Source organism: Erinaceus europaeus, chromosome 2 (assembly GCF_950295315.1).
Source record: "Erinaceus europaeus chromosome 2, mEriEur2.1, whole genome shotgun sequence".
NCBI classification, from domain to species: domain Eukaryota; kingdom Metazoa; phylum Chordata; class Mammalia; order Eulipotyphla; family Erinaceidae; genus Erinaceus; species Erinaceus europaeus.
Window position 1 is genome coordinate 176,440,052 of NC_080163.1, and position 14,992 is coordinate 176,455,043.

The following is a 14,992-nucleotide window of genomic DNA, read 5'->3' on the forward strand; positions in this document are numbered from 1 at the left end:
ATGGAAACATTGACAAGGCCATAGGATAAGAGGGGTACAATTCCCACCACCAGAACTCTGCATGCCATCCCCTCCTGAAAGCTTTCTTATTCTTTATCCCTCTGGGTGTATGGACTTAGGGACATTATGGTGTGCAGAATGTAGAAGGTCTGGCTTCTGTAACTGCTTCCATGCTGAACATGGGTGTTTACAGGTGGATCCATACTCTCAGCCTGTCTTTCTCTTTCCCTAGTTGGGCAGAGCTCTGGGGAAGTGGGGCTCCAGGACACATTGGTGGAGTCGTCCGACCAGGGAAGTCTGGTAGGCATCTTGGTAGCATCTGAAACCTGGTGGCTGAAAAAAGAGTTAATATATAAAGCCAAACAAATTGTTGACCCATCATGAACCTAAAGGCTGTTATATTGCAGATGAAGATTTGGGGTCTCCATTTTGAAGATAGCTAGTAGGCCTATTTTAGTTGTATTCCAAAGGGATATATATTCCAAAGGGATATTATATTCCTACTGCTTTGTCCTCTCAGGCAATCTCATCCTGCAGGTAGCAGGGATGGGTCTGGGCAAAGCCCTATTTCTTTTTCTGGCTCTGAGATTTTGAACTTTACATCCTGTCTCTAGATTTTATTCAAACTTAAGTCTGTCTCTAAACCCTAACACCATCAACACAAAATGAGTTGAGTTAGATTCTTAAAATTTATTTTGGATTTGAGTCCCCACCACACCTGCAGAGGAAAAGATTTGTGAATGGTGAAGCAGTGCTGCAGGTTTCTCTCTCTCTCTCTCTTTCTCTCTCTTCTCCCTCTTTACTTCCCATTTCCTTTTTGATTTCTTCTGTTACTATCCAATAAACAAAGATAATAAAAATATTTTTATTTTTTAATTTTTAAAATATTTATTTTCCCTTTTGTTACCCTTGTTGTTATTGTTGTAGTTATTATTGTTGTTATTGATGTCCTTGTAGTTGGATAGGACAGAGAAAAATGGAGAGAGGAGGGGAAGACAGAGAGGGGGAGAGAAAGATAGGCAGTGAAGCAGGTCTGCAGGTGTCTATCTTTCTCTCACCCTGTCTTCCATTCTTCTCTTCTTCCCTTTGTCCCAGCTGCATCCACAGGAGCACCATGGAGCCCTGAGGCCCGCGCCCTAAGACCCTGTCGCCCCCTGTCACATTGAGTAGCATAGCATCGCATCACCCCCAGGCAGCATTGAGCCATGCCACGTTGTGTCGCACCCATAAGCCCCAGCGCTGGGGCCTCGGCCCTGCGACCTGAGCACCCAGCAAGAACTGTGCGGAGGCCCCGTGTGGAAGTACTGCTGGGGACTCCCCAAGGTGCTGTGCCAGACAGCAGCCAGTGGCCAGGTCCATAGTGCTGGAGCCCATCTAGTGAGATTCCTCCAATTCCAAGTAAGTGGCCCCTGGTTCCTGTGCCCTTGAAGGATGGGTTGTTGTGCCTGCCTGGGAAGGTGCTGGGTGGAGTGAGGGGCGAAGTCGGGGTACAGCCGCAGAGGGGCCAGCGCCCCCGGACCCAGTACCCCGGGACAGGCGCACCCCTTAGAGGTGGCTGCGCACCCCCCCAAACTTCCAGCACCCAGCGGCCTTGAGCAGGGCGCTCCCCAAGATGGAGCCATGCGCACCCCCGGCAGGGGCGCACCCAGGGGAGGTGTCCGCGAGCCCCCAGACCCCGCACCCCTGGCAGGGACACCCTGGAAGGGTGGCTGTGCGCCCCCAGATCGTGCTGCTTTTGGCTTCCGTGAGCGCGAGCGTATGGACCCCGCCGGAGAGTCTGGGCAGCCGGCCTTCCCTTTCCTTCCTGCCGGGAGAGGGGTCCTAGGTCCCTGGGCCTCACCCAGCGTGTCAGTGCTGGTGGCTCCAAGTGCCCCGAGGGTGAGGACCCGCCAGCGCAGCTGGAGTCCAGGCAGTGCGCCTCCCGAGCACCCCAAACGCCCTGGCAGGAGGGGACCCCGGAACCCACCGACCTGGCTTCAGGAGCAGCCAGGCCCAGAAAACTTTCTGTGTGTCCGCCCACCCGAAATGTGCACCCGCTGTCCTTCCTCTCGGTGTGGCCCACGACGAGGTCCTCGGGGGACGGCTGTTTGGAATCCTGAACTTTGAGTTTGGTCTGAGGAAACATGGCGAGCCAAGCTCCCAAATTAGGGTGAAGGAGGCTGGGGCACGGGGTGCGGGTCCAGGTTGGGGGTCTCCTCGCACTACTAGAACTGAAGTGTTTTCTCTGCCTCTGTCTCTCTCAGAAGAGACATGCATTTCAGAGGGGTGCCCCAAGCCAGCTGGCTCCAACCCTTGTTGAGCCCTGGGCCTGGGCTGTGGATTGGGTCTGGACTGAAGGTCTGGCACTTTGCAACCTGCTGGTCCTGGAGGGCACTGCCAACACCCACCCCCAACCCCCCTCGTCCCGGTGGCCTGGGCCTGGCAGGGCTCCGTGTGTGGTGGGGGGTGGGCAGGGGTCGCCTGGGGTTCTTGTGTCTGTGGGGATAGTCCTGGGGAGACTGCAGTCTTCCTACTCACACAATGGGGCAGCCAGGATGCTGGCAGGTGGGAGCTGCACTAGGAGCCCCACAGAGCCAGGCAGCAGCCGATGTTGGAGCTGGGTAGGAACCGGGCAGGAACCGCGGTTTTTTTAAAAAAAAAATGAAATTAAAAAAAGGAAATTAAAAAAAGGAAAAATGTTATTTATTAATACAAAAAAGAGAAGCAGAGCATAGTCATATGGCACATGCAAATCTGGGGATTGAATTCAGGACTTGATTCGTACAGAGCCATTGCCCTAGCCATTCTGCAATTCTAGAGTATAAATAGGTTATTTTATTTTTGTTGTTGTGTTGCCACCAAGGTCTCATTGTCTCCCTTTTTTTTTTTTGTCTATTCTTTTCAACTCTTTTTTATTTTTATTTATTTTTCCATTTTGTTGCCCTTGTTGCTTAACATTGTGTGGTGATTAATGTCGTTGTTGTTGGATAGGACAGAGAGAAATGGAGAGAAGAGGGGAAGACATAGAGGGGGAGAGAAAGACAGACACCTGCAGACCTGCTTCACCACCTGTGAAGGGACTCCCGGGCAGGTGGGGAGCCAGGGGCTAGAACCGCGATCTTTCCTCTGGTCCATGAGCTTTGCGCCATGTGCGCTTAACCCGCTGTGCCACTGCCTGACTCCAACTGTCTCCTTCTCTTAACACTTTTTAAATAAGATTATAATATAGTCCTAGCTTCCGTAGTACATATACTAAAATTGGCATGATACATAGAAGATTAGCATGGCCCCTGCTCAAGGATTACACACAGATTCATGAGGCATACCATATTTTTTCAAAAAAAGGATTATAAAATATATGTGCACACATATAAGTAATTATAATTTTTTAAAGAGCCAGTTAATGCAACCTGGGAGGTGGTTCAGTGGCAAGAGATCTGGATTTGTATGTGTGGGATCCCAGGTCTGTCTGAACTCTGGTTCTACATATGCTGAAGCTCTTTTAAAAGATTTATTAATCAGTGAGGGAGAAAGGGAGGAGAGAGAGAGAGAGAGAGAGAGAGGAAAAACACTATAGCATCAGTCTGGAACATGTGATGCTGGAGGTAGAATTCAGGACCTCATGCTTGAGTCCAAAACTCCAACCACTCTGCCAGCCTCCAGGACTGCAGATTGGCTTTTTTGAATAAAATCATGGTAATATTGTTCTCTTAACTGTACATATTTTAAATAATACAAAGTCTTTTAAAAATTTTTTCTCAAATATTGTGCCTGGGGATCAATCCCACCCAGAACCTTGCACCTGCATGGGACAGCTGAGAGGCCTCCCTGCCAGTCTCCATTCTGTATCCTTTAAGAGAGGGAGACATGCAAAGCACTGCTCCTCTATGCAAGGAGTCCCGCCCATTGCCTGCCTTTGTTTTCACTTGCAGTGTGCAGGATCAGACCCCCAGCCACATGCTATGCTATGTTTTCTTTTTAAGAAACAGACAACCTGCACCTAGATTTAGGTGGGTAACTGGACTCAACAGTAGGCCAGGCCCATTTAAAATCCAAATTCAACAAATTTAGAACCAAGGCAAAGGAAAGAACAGTCACTATAATTTTTTTAAGACACTGGGTAGCTTCTTTGCATTGGTCTCTCTATATAAACATGTTATTTTCAACATCTCTGTATTGATGATTGAAGTGGGTCAAGCTGACTTAGTTCTCCTTGAGACAGACAAGGTGTGTATCTACATTTGGGTCACAATACCCTGCTGTATGTTGATCTTTGAAAGTAAATGAATGTGCTGCGGTGGGATTGGGAGGCAGAACTTGGAGAAAGAATCATCCTCATCAATAGGTGTTGCTACATTCAGCCTTCATATAGGAAACACCTCAAGATATCAGTATCAGAGCAACCATTTACAAGTATTTTTTCAAGATTTATTTTACTTTACTTGTTTATTGAATAAAGACAGAGAAACTGAGATCGTAGGGGGAGGTAGAGAGAAAGACACCAACAGCACTGCTTAACCGCCTGTGAAGCTTCCTTCTTTACAGGTGAGTCAACAGTTATTACATCTTAAGCTAGGTATCATTTCTTCCTTTCTTTCTCTCTTTTTCTTTTTAATTTCTTTATTGGGGAATTAATGTTTTACATTCCACATTAAATATAATAGTTTGTATTTGCATAACAATTCCCAGTTTTCCATATAGCAATCTATGTATCATTTCTTTTCTTTCTTTCTTTCTTTCTTTCTTTTTTTTTGTTGTTATTGGATAGCGACAAAGAGAAATTGAGAGAGAAGGGGGAGATAGAGAGGAATAGAGACAGAGAGACACCTGCAGACCTGCTTTACTACCTGTGAAGTGACTCCACTGCAGGTGGGGAGCAGGGGGCTTGAACCAGGATCCTTAACGATCCTTGCTCTTTGTGCCATGTGGGCTTAGCCCACTGTGCTACCTTCTGCCTCCCTTAGGTATCATTTCTAAAGCCTGTTAAATCTAAAATGTTCTTAACCTTTTGTAGTAATTTCCTGATTCATGGTTGCTTGTCTTAAATATCGTGGTTCTGTTTTAGTTTGCCTTGTGGGAACTCCCATCTGTCTTTGGTCCTGGTAATTTTCCAGGGCTTGTAGTTGAATGCCATTAAGGACGCTCCCAGATAAAAAAAACAAAGAAATCGCTCTGCATGTGCTTCGAGATAGGCTTTACCAGAAGATTATAGAGAAAGTCGTGTTGACAGCAAAATACCAGAAGAATGCAGGTAAATAAAAGAAATAATAAATAAAAATAAAAGAAATAAAATAAAAGAAAATAAATAAAAGAAAAAAAGAAAGGTGAGGGTCAGGTGGTAGTGCAGGAGGTTGATTGCAGGTGATGCAAATCACAAGGACTTGTGCAAGGAACCTGGGTTGAGTTCCTGGCTCCCCACCTGCAGGATGTCTCTTCATAAGTGGTGAATCAGGTTTGCAGATGTCTTATCTTTCTCTCACCCTCTATCTTCCCCTCCTCTCTCAATTTCTGTCTGTCCTATCCACAATGACATCAATAACAATAATAATAACCATAATAATGATAAAACAACAAGTGCAACAAAATGGAAAGGAAAAAAAAAAGATTTATTAATGAGAAGGTGTGAGGGAAGAACCAGAGCATCACTGTGACCTATGGAATGCCAGAGATTAAACTCAGCACTTCATGCTTGAGAGTCTAATGTCTTATTCACTGCACCACCTCTCAGGACACTGCAGATAAGATTTATTTTTTAGAATCACTTAACAACTGTTCGAAGAGTCATTCTGCACATGCCTTACATATGGGAGTTCCTGGGCTTGATTCCTGGCACCACTGAACAGTAACACAGACACAGCAAGCCAAGTTCAGTGGATAGTAGATCTGTGCTTAGGTCTTTATCTCAAAATTGTAAGCATTGAACTGAGAGGTAGCTTATTGGTGAATTGCATACTGCACATGCATGAGGCCCCAAGATTGATCCCCAGCATACAGAAGTTCTGAGTGGTGCTCTATCCATAAAAATAAATAAACGAAGGGGTCCAGAGCTTGCTCCCCCAGTAGAGTGCACATCACATCACCATGCTTGCAGACTTGGTGTTGAGCCCTAACACAACATGGGAGCACCAGGCATGATGGCAGGTACTGTGATGTTTCTCACATGCTCTTTCTCCCACTTTTTCTATTTCATTTTTAAAGTCAAATTTCTTTTATATATATTAATATATTTATTTATTATTGGACAGAGACAGAGAAATAGGGAGGGGAGGGGGAGATAGAACAGGAGAGAGACAGAGAAACACCTATAGCCTTGCTTTACCACTTGTGAAGCTTCCCCTACCCCCTTGCAGCTGGGGACCAAGGTCTTGAACCTGGTTCCTTATGCACTGTAATTTGTGTGCTTAACCAGATGCACCACAGCTGGCCCCATTTATATTTTATTCATTAATTATTTCCTGTATAGAAATTGAGAGGGAAAAGAAGATGTAGAGGGGGAGACACAGAGAGACACCTGCAGCGCTGCCTTACCACTTGTGAAGCTTCTCCTCAGCTGGTTGGATCTTGGGCTTGAACCTTAGTCCTTGTGCATTGTTACATGTGCACTCCACTGCTTACACCACCTCCTGGACCCCATTTTTTCATTTTAAATTTAAAAGGAGAAAATAACTGTTGGCTACAGTAGGATTATGTAAGTATGAAACTCTGGTGTACTAAAATACATCAATATATACATCTTTTTTTAAAGGTCACTTTGTGAGGCACATGTTATATAGTGTGAGAGGACCAAGGTTCAAGCCCCTGATCCCCACTTGCAGGTGGAAGCTTCACAGGCAGTGAAACACTATCTTAATATGTCTCACTTTCTTTTTCCACTCTATCTCCCCTTTCCATCTCTGTTTCTCTCTTACCTAGCAAAAAGAAAAAAAAACTTTTAAAAAGGTTTCTTTATATTAAAAATGTTTTTTCATTATTCTTGACCAAGTAAAAATATCTCAGGACATAGAGAAAATATACTCCGCTGTGAATAAGAAATAACTTGAATGTTTAGGCTCTCTGTGTCTGTGCCAGAAGGGGTTTGCTAAGAAGTAGTGGTTTGGAAATCCAAATTCCTAGCTTCAAGTCTACCTACTGATGCTCCTCTGCAATCTGAGACCATCTCAGGCAAGGGATTAATATATCATTTGCACTCATTTACACTACTGCAGGCTAAAACAAGGGTAGGAAAGTGGAACGGCCAAAAGTAGGGAAAACTAAGATATCTAAATCAAAGTGACTTGTGACAGTTATTATAATGCTTATTGTTATGCAGCCCACTTTTCCTAAAATGCTACAAGTTTTACTGCAAATAACTCAAAAACGTGGCTGTTTTGGCCTTCCAACCCCAAAATTCTCTTTCAACCACATTCAGGTTTTACTTTTGTTTTTAAAGATTTATTTATTAGTGATAAAATTAGGGGAGAGGAAGAAGGAGAACCGCAGCATCACTCTGACACATCTGATGCCGGAGATCAATCTTGAGACCTCACACATAACCCCAAAGCTTTATCCACTGCACAACCTCCCAGACAGCGGCAGCCTTTATTTTTTATAATTTAAAATATTATGATACTTTGCTTACTTAAGAGGCAAAAGATTTATACAATCTGAAGAGAACAAGAGTATACATACTTTGCTTATTTAAATGATACATACACTTTAGTAGAACTTATACATTTGAATAAAACTACATATATATGTAATTCAAAATCTAGGAAATAGAGAAAAATGAAGTGGGGGAAAAACCCTTTCCTGACCCTCGACCTTAGACTCTCTCAGTAGAAAATATTACAGTATGGTGTTTTTAAATGAATTAATTTATTTTCCCTTTTTAGTTGCCCTTGTTTAACATTGTTGTAGTTATTGATGTTGTTGTTGTTGGATAGGACAGAGAGAAATGGAGATAGCAGGGGAAGACAGAGGGGGGAGTGAAAGACAGATACCTGCAGACCTGCTTCACTGCTTGTGAAGTACCTTTCCTGCAGGTCCAGGGAGCTGGGGCCAGAACCAGGATCCTTCCGCTGGTCCTTGTACTTTGCAGTATGGTTTTGGCAGAGCTATTTATTTCTGAACCCACAGGGAGTTGTAATAAATTTTTGTAATAATATGTTTTATTTTAAAACTTGAAAGTATCTTAATTTCCATAAAAAATTTCATAAAAATGACCTTTAAACCAATTTTCTCTTTAGACAGTTATGATACAAATCCTGAATAGAAATAGCTTGAGGAAGAAATTTGAGTTAACACATTAGTAAAATTGCTGGATAACGGACTGATGAGGGTAAAATATAGTTTTTTAATTATTTTAATTTCATGAATTACAGAAGGGGGTTGAGAGGCTCAGAAGCAGCACTCTAGCATTTGCATGTTTGGGATTGGACTCAGGACCTAAAATTTAGAAGCTCTAATTTCTTCCATGGTGCAACCTACCCATCTTCAGAGATAGTTTTGTTTTGTCCTAAAGATCTTATTTATTCATTAATGAGAGAGAGAGGAGCAGGGAGGATCAGCACGTTACTCTGGTATATGTGGCACTGGGGATTGAACTTGGGACCTCATGCCTAAGAATCCTGTACTTTATCCACTCTGCCTCTTCCTCCCAGACCACTGATAATTTGGCTTTGATTGGAATTGGAACTACTGAAGAAGCACTATTGGGGGCTGGGTGGTAGTGCAGCGAGCGGGTTAAGCGCACATGGCACAAAGCTCAAGGATAGGGGTTGGGATCCCAGTTTGAGCTCCCGACCCGCAGGGATGTCACTTCACAAGTGGTGAAGCAGGTCTGCAGGTGTCTGTATTTCTCTCCTACTCCTTGTCTCCCCCCCACCCTCAATTTCTCTGTCCTATCCAGCAACAATGATAAACAAAAAGAACAACAAAAGGCATGGGAGGGGGATGGCCTCCAGGAGCAGTGGATTTGTAGTGTAGGAAGAAAAAAAAAAAAAAGAAACACTCTTACTCCATAAGTAAACCTGAGATAACAAGAGTCTTAAACAATTAAATTCCTGCCACTCTTGCTCTTTGTCAATGTATGTGCCTGACCTTCAGAAGTAGAAATCCTTAGAAAAGAATTTGCGGGTGCCTTTTCCATTGTAGTAAAGATAGTAATTATGTTAAAATGTGAATTCCTTTCTATGTCTGCACAGGTTGGAACAAGAACCCAGTCAGAAAGAATTCAGACCTACAATTTCACCCAGAATAGTGTCACTGACCACAGGGTAGGATATGAAGTCCAAGATATTAAGGTAATATTACTGAATATGCTTACTGTATCATTGATTTATTAAGGAATCAAATTTCGGGGCCTGGTGTTAGCACATCGGGTTTAGCACACATGGCGCAAAGCACAAGGACCAGTGTAAGGTTCCTGGTTGGAGCACCTGGATCCCCACCTGCAGGGGGTTTGCTTCATAGGCGGTGAAGCAGGTCTGCAGGTGTCTATCTTTCTCTCCCCCTCTCTGTCTTCCCCCTCCTTTCTCCATTTCTCTCTGTCCTATATAACAAAGCCGACATCAATTGCGACAACAATAATAACTAGAACTACAGTCAAAAACAAGGACAAGAAAAGGGAAAATAAATAAGTATAAAAATTTAATTGGCTAGCAATAATTTAGCAGGACCATTTAGACACATTGTTTTGTTAGAATTACTTTTCTTTCTTTCTATTTGATTGTATAGGAAAGAGAAATTGAGAAAGATGGAGAGAAAAAGGAAGAAAGACCTGGTTCACTGCTTGGGAAGTGTCCCTCTTGTAGGTGTAGAGCAGGGCTTTGAACCCAGAACCTTGCACATGGTTATATATGTGCATAACCTGGTGCACCACAGCCCAGTCTCCAAAATTTACTTATTTGTTAATATGAGGAAGAGAGAGAACTGGAGCATCGTTCTGTATATGCAGTGCTGGGGATTGAATTTAGGACTTCATTCTCAAGAGTCTAGCACTTATTCCACTGCACCGTATTCCAGTTTTCTTGTTCACATTGTTCTAATTATTCCTATGCCCTCAATAGTAACTGGTATTGTAGAATAGTGTTGGGTTTAAGGACCAGATGCCAGGAGTCTGAGCTCTATAATGAAGATTGGCAGGCACATGGTGTACTACTTACAAGATTCTGCCCTGTTTAAGCGTATGTCGTGCAAAGCTCAAGGACTGAGTGAAGATCCTGGTTCTAGTCCCCAGCTCCCCACCTGCAGGGGGTCACTTCACAGGCGGTGCAGCAGGTCTGCAGGTATCTATGTTTCTCTCCCTGTCTCTGTCTTCCCCTCCTCTCTCCATTTCTCTCTTTCCTAGCCAACAACAATGGCAGCACTAACAACAATGGCACCAAAAGGAAAAAATAGCCTTCAGGAGCAGTGGATTCATAGTGTAGGCACTGAACCCAACTATAACCCTGGAGACAAAAAAAAAAAAAAAAAAAAAGAGTCTGCCCTGTATGTGTTCTGCACTGGCAGCTCTTTTCGTTATATACTGGCTGTGTATACATGTAGCTATGTCAAGTATAAACATCTTAAGGGCATACACAGTAGAATGGTCTCTCTCCTCGTCTTTAACTGTTCTATATCAGACTTGTTATCTCCATTTTAGTGACTATATCTGATTCTCTGTTTACTTTTCAAATTCTGACCTTATGCCAAGGATGTAGGCATAATTCAGGGGTATCAAATAAGACAGGCTTATTTTTAACCTAAAGGGCCCTGTTGACCACTGTCTGAGTTTACCCTGATGTGTCCAAAACACTGTGAAAGCTGGAAACAAAACTACAAAGATGACAAAGAATTTGTATCATAACTAGTTTTAATACATAGCTGCGAGTATGAGAGAAATGGGTCACATAAGTGATGAGACATTATAGTTTCAGGGTCCCCAACAAGCTGGCTCTTCCTAGAGACAGCTGCATTCTTATGAAGAATATTGTTTGCATTATCTCGTGTTGCCCACCGGCTGGAGGTCCCCACCTGTGTATGGTGACAGTGGCTCCTATGCTGAGTGCCCAGAGCCTGTCCTGCATGAGCTTCTCTGTAGGTGCATTGTTCTCTCATTTGAGCAGGGCCTTTAGGACCTGGGAGGAGGCCTTCCCCACCCCAGGGTGTGTCCAGTATCCTGGCAACCCCGGGAGCAGATGCACTGCCAGGCCTGTCAATCCATACCTGTACTGGGGACTCCAATGCACAGGGACTATTGGGAGGGGGTGAAAGGGACTCTGAGCATAGCCTGGGCTGAAGTGGCCTTGACTCAGCTAGAATGTGGCTCTAACCTCACTCCACCCTGACTTACTTCCCACATACTGACTGGATGTTGATGGTCAGAGCTAAATTTTTTTTTGTAATTCTCTAGCTTCCTATTCCCCCATGCTTACATGTTATGTTTCTAATATGCCTACTAAAGAAAAAAAATGATTTGATAAGATTTTGCATCAGAGGAAGGGCAAAAAGCTGTCTTAGTGCACTTCATTGCTTTTTTATGACAAAGCTTCAAGCCCAGACCCTCCACGATGAAAAAAGCTTTGGCTCTCTCTCTCTCTCTCCCTGTCTATTTGTCTGTTTACCCCTCTGTTTTTTGTCTCTATCTTAAGAAGAAAGATTTTGCACCAAGAATGAAAATTGCATAAAATACCTTTTAGCAGGATGAGTCTTACTTTCTGAACACCTAGTTTACGGTTGTTTTATTGTTGTTGTTGTTGTCAATAATATAATAATTTGTACATCTGGGGAACAATATAGTTGCTGGGTCTTTCTGTTTGTTTTGTCATCACAGTGTAATTTGTTTTAGGTGAAATGATTTATTAAAATAATGAAAGTAGAAAACAGGCATTGTACAATGTAAAGGCATCAATACCCCTGTCCCAAACTCAATGTTCCCAGTGTCTTTTTCATCCCATTTTCCATGTTTTCAGCTACATGTTCTCAGGAAAAAAAACAAGCCTCAGACCTGCACCTCTGCACCTCTAACCACGCTTGATGGTGTTAGCCAGAGAGGTGAAGTCTCCTATTTTTTTTTTTTTCACAAAGAAGTGCTGTCTTGAAAAAAAATGTTTTGAGAGAGAGGCTGGGTGGTGGTGCACCTAGTTGAGAGCACATGTTACAATGCTAAAGGACACAGGTTCAAGCCCCTGGTCCCCACCTGTAGGGGGAAAGCTTCATGAGTGGTGAAGCTGTGCTGAAGGTGTCTCCCTCCCTATCACCCCCTTCTCTCTCAATTTTGGCTGTCTCTATCCCATCAATAAATATATAAAGATAATAAAATATTTTTAAATATGTATATTGAATGGGCTGGCGGTGTACCTGGTTAAGCACACATAGTACTGAGAACAAGGACCAATACAAGGTTCAAGTTTCAAACCCCACTCCCTACCTTCAGGGGGGTCACTTCACAAAAGTCTAAGTAGGTCTGCTAGTGTGTCCATCATTCTCCATCCCTCTCACCTCTTAATTTCTGTATTATCCAATAAAATGAAAAAATAGGCCACCAGGAAAAGTGGATTCTTATTGAGCCCCAGCAATAAATAACCCTGGAGGCAAAAAAAAAGGAAAAGGAAAAATCTGTTGATTGATTTATTCATTTACTTCACTAATCATATCTTTCTCTCCCCGCTCTGTATTCCCCTCCTCTCAATTTCTGTCCTGTCCAACAACAATGACAGAAATAAAAATCAATAATAACTACAACAAAGATACACAACAAGGGCAACAAAAGGAAAAAGTACCCTCCAGGAGCAGTGGATTTGTAGCATAGGCACTGAGCCGAAGCAATTACCCTGACGGGGAATTAAGTAAAAATGAAAAAAGAGAGAGAGGGACTTCTAAACCTACTTCACCACTCATTAAACATCCTTCCTGCTGGTGGGAAGCAGGGACTCAAACCCAGGTCCCTGTGTATGATAAGAGCAGTCTCAGCTGTGTGCATCACCAGCCATGCCCCATTCTAACATGGTTATCTAGTTGTTTGTGTTTAGGTTGCTTCCATATTTTGATTTACCAACTATGTAGCTATATAAACATAGCTGTGCATATGTCTTGGCATACAATTAAATATTAGAAATTAAAGTACAGATATATGTTTTTAACAGACTATTATTATTGGAAAGGGCAGAGAGAAATGTAGAATGGAGGGGGAGGTGGAGAAGGCGAGAGACAGAGAGGCACCAGCAGCCATGCTTCACCAATCTCAAAGCTTTCTCCACCTCAGTTGGAGATCAGAGGCCTCAACCTGGGTCACTGTGCACTGGAACATGTGGGCTCAACCAGATGTGTCACTGCCTGGACCCTAAAATATATATATATATATATATTTATAATTTTTAAAAGTTTTTTATTAATATTTATTCATTCCCTTTTGTTGCCCTTGTGGTTTTATTGCTGTAGTTATTACTGTTGTAGTCCTTGTTGGAAAGAACAGAGAGAAATGGAGAGAGGAGGGGAAGACAGAGGGGGGAGAGAAAGATAGACACCTGCAGACCTGCTTCGCAGCCTGTGAAGCAAACCCCCTGCAGGTGGGGAGCCTGGGGCTCGAACCAGGATCCTGATGCCTGTCCTTGTGCTTTGCGTCATGTGCACTTAACCCGATGCGCTAACACCCGACTCTTAATTTTTTATATTTTTAATGAGAGAGATGCAAAAAGAGAAAGATCAGAGCACTGCTCAGCTCTGGGTTATGGTGGAGGTGAAAATTGATCCTGGAACTTCAGAGCCTCAGGCATGGAAGCCTTTGACATATAAAACCATTATGCTGGCTCCCCAGCAGGGACAGTGGAAGATAAGGAAGTTAGATGAGTGACATGCCTGGAGACCATCTGAGTATTCAAGACTATGGGAAGTTCTTAAAAATTGAGAAAAGTGGGCAGTTTGTGTGTCACCCAGTAGAGCACTTAAGTTGCCATGTTGTTGACCCGGGTTCCAGCTCCAGTCCCCACTCGCTAGGTGGGGATGGGGGAAAGTTTTAGAAATAGTAGAACAGTTCCGCACCTCGGTTCTTCATCTTTGTCTCTACATACATTCAAAATGAATAAATAAAATAAAGACAGCTGCTGATGATCTTAGAGTCCTGTAGCCAATAATAAAATAACATAAATGATATATTTATTATATATGAATAAAATAAATCAAATTAAATGAAGACAGCTGATAATGATGATAGAGTCCTATAGCTAATGAGCAGAAGCCATAGCATTAGCAACAACAATGAAACATCAAAAAGAAAATGACACATGGGCCTTTAGAGTTTTTCAAATATTATGAATAGGGTACAGAAAAAGTACAGGTAGTCAATAAATACATAAAAATATTACACTTGTTATTAGGGAGGTGCAAAAGAAACTATAATGTTGATTGTATTTATAATTAGCTTAAAAAAGTGGGTCACGACCAGTCAACGCCCATGTTCAGCGGGGAAGCAATTACAGAAGCCAGACCTTCTACCTTCTGCAACCCACAATGACCCTGGGTCCATGCTCCCAGAGGGATAGAGAATGGGAAAGCTCTCGGGGGAGGGGGTGGGATATGGAGATTGGGCGGTGGGAATTGTGTGGGGTTGTACCCCTCCTACCCTATGGTTTTGTTAATTAATCCTTTCTTAAAGAAAAAAGAAAAAAAATAAAAAATAAAAAAAAAAGAAGGGGGAGAGAAAGACAGACACCTGCAGACCTGCTTCACCGCTTGTAAAGTGACTCCCCTGCAGGTGAGGAGCCGGGGGCTTGAACTGGGATCCTTTCGAGATCCTTGGCTTCACACCACGTGCACTTAACCTGCTGTGCTACTGCCCAACTCCCCAGTCCAAAACTTTAAAAAGAGAAACATAAGTAAAAGGGCAATTTGATGTGAGCTATATCAAAGCTTCCAGTGTCTACTCTCTACAACCCTCCACTGATGGCTTTGACTCAGACTTCACTGAGAAAACAACTTCCACAGACACCGACGTCTTTCCAGATTTCTTGTCTATTCCAATGGAAGCAACATTCCTCCATTGACCAAAGGTCAGGCC

The 14,992-nt window shown here is 43.1% G+C and overlaps 1 long non-coding RNA gene and 1 other non-coding gene across 3 annotated transcripts in view; both read left to right on the plus strand.

Moving 5' to 3' along the window:
- LOC132537024 (uncharacterized) overlaps positions 1-14,992 on the plus strand; it is a 263,643-nt gene that overhangs the window by 179,438 nt on the left and 69,213 nt on the right. The gene's annotated exons all lie outside the window — the stretch shown is intronic.
- Positions 3,208-3,314, plus strand: LOC132537222 (U6 spliceosomal RNA). The gene has a single exon (XR_009548684.1). It is a non-coding gene; the product is annotated as a U6 spliceosomal RNA (small nuclear RNA).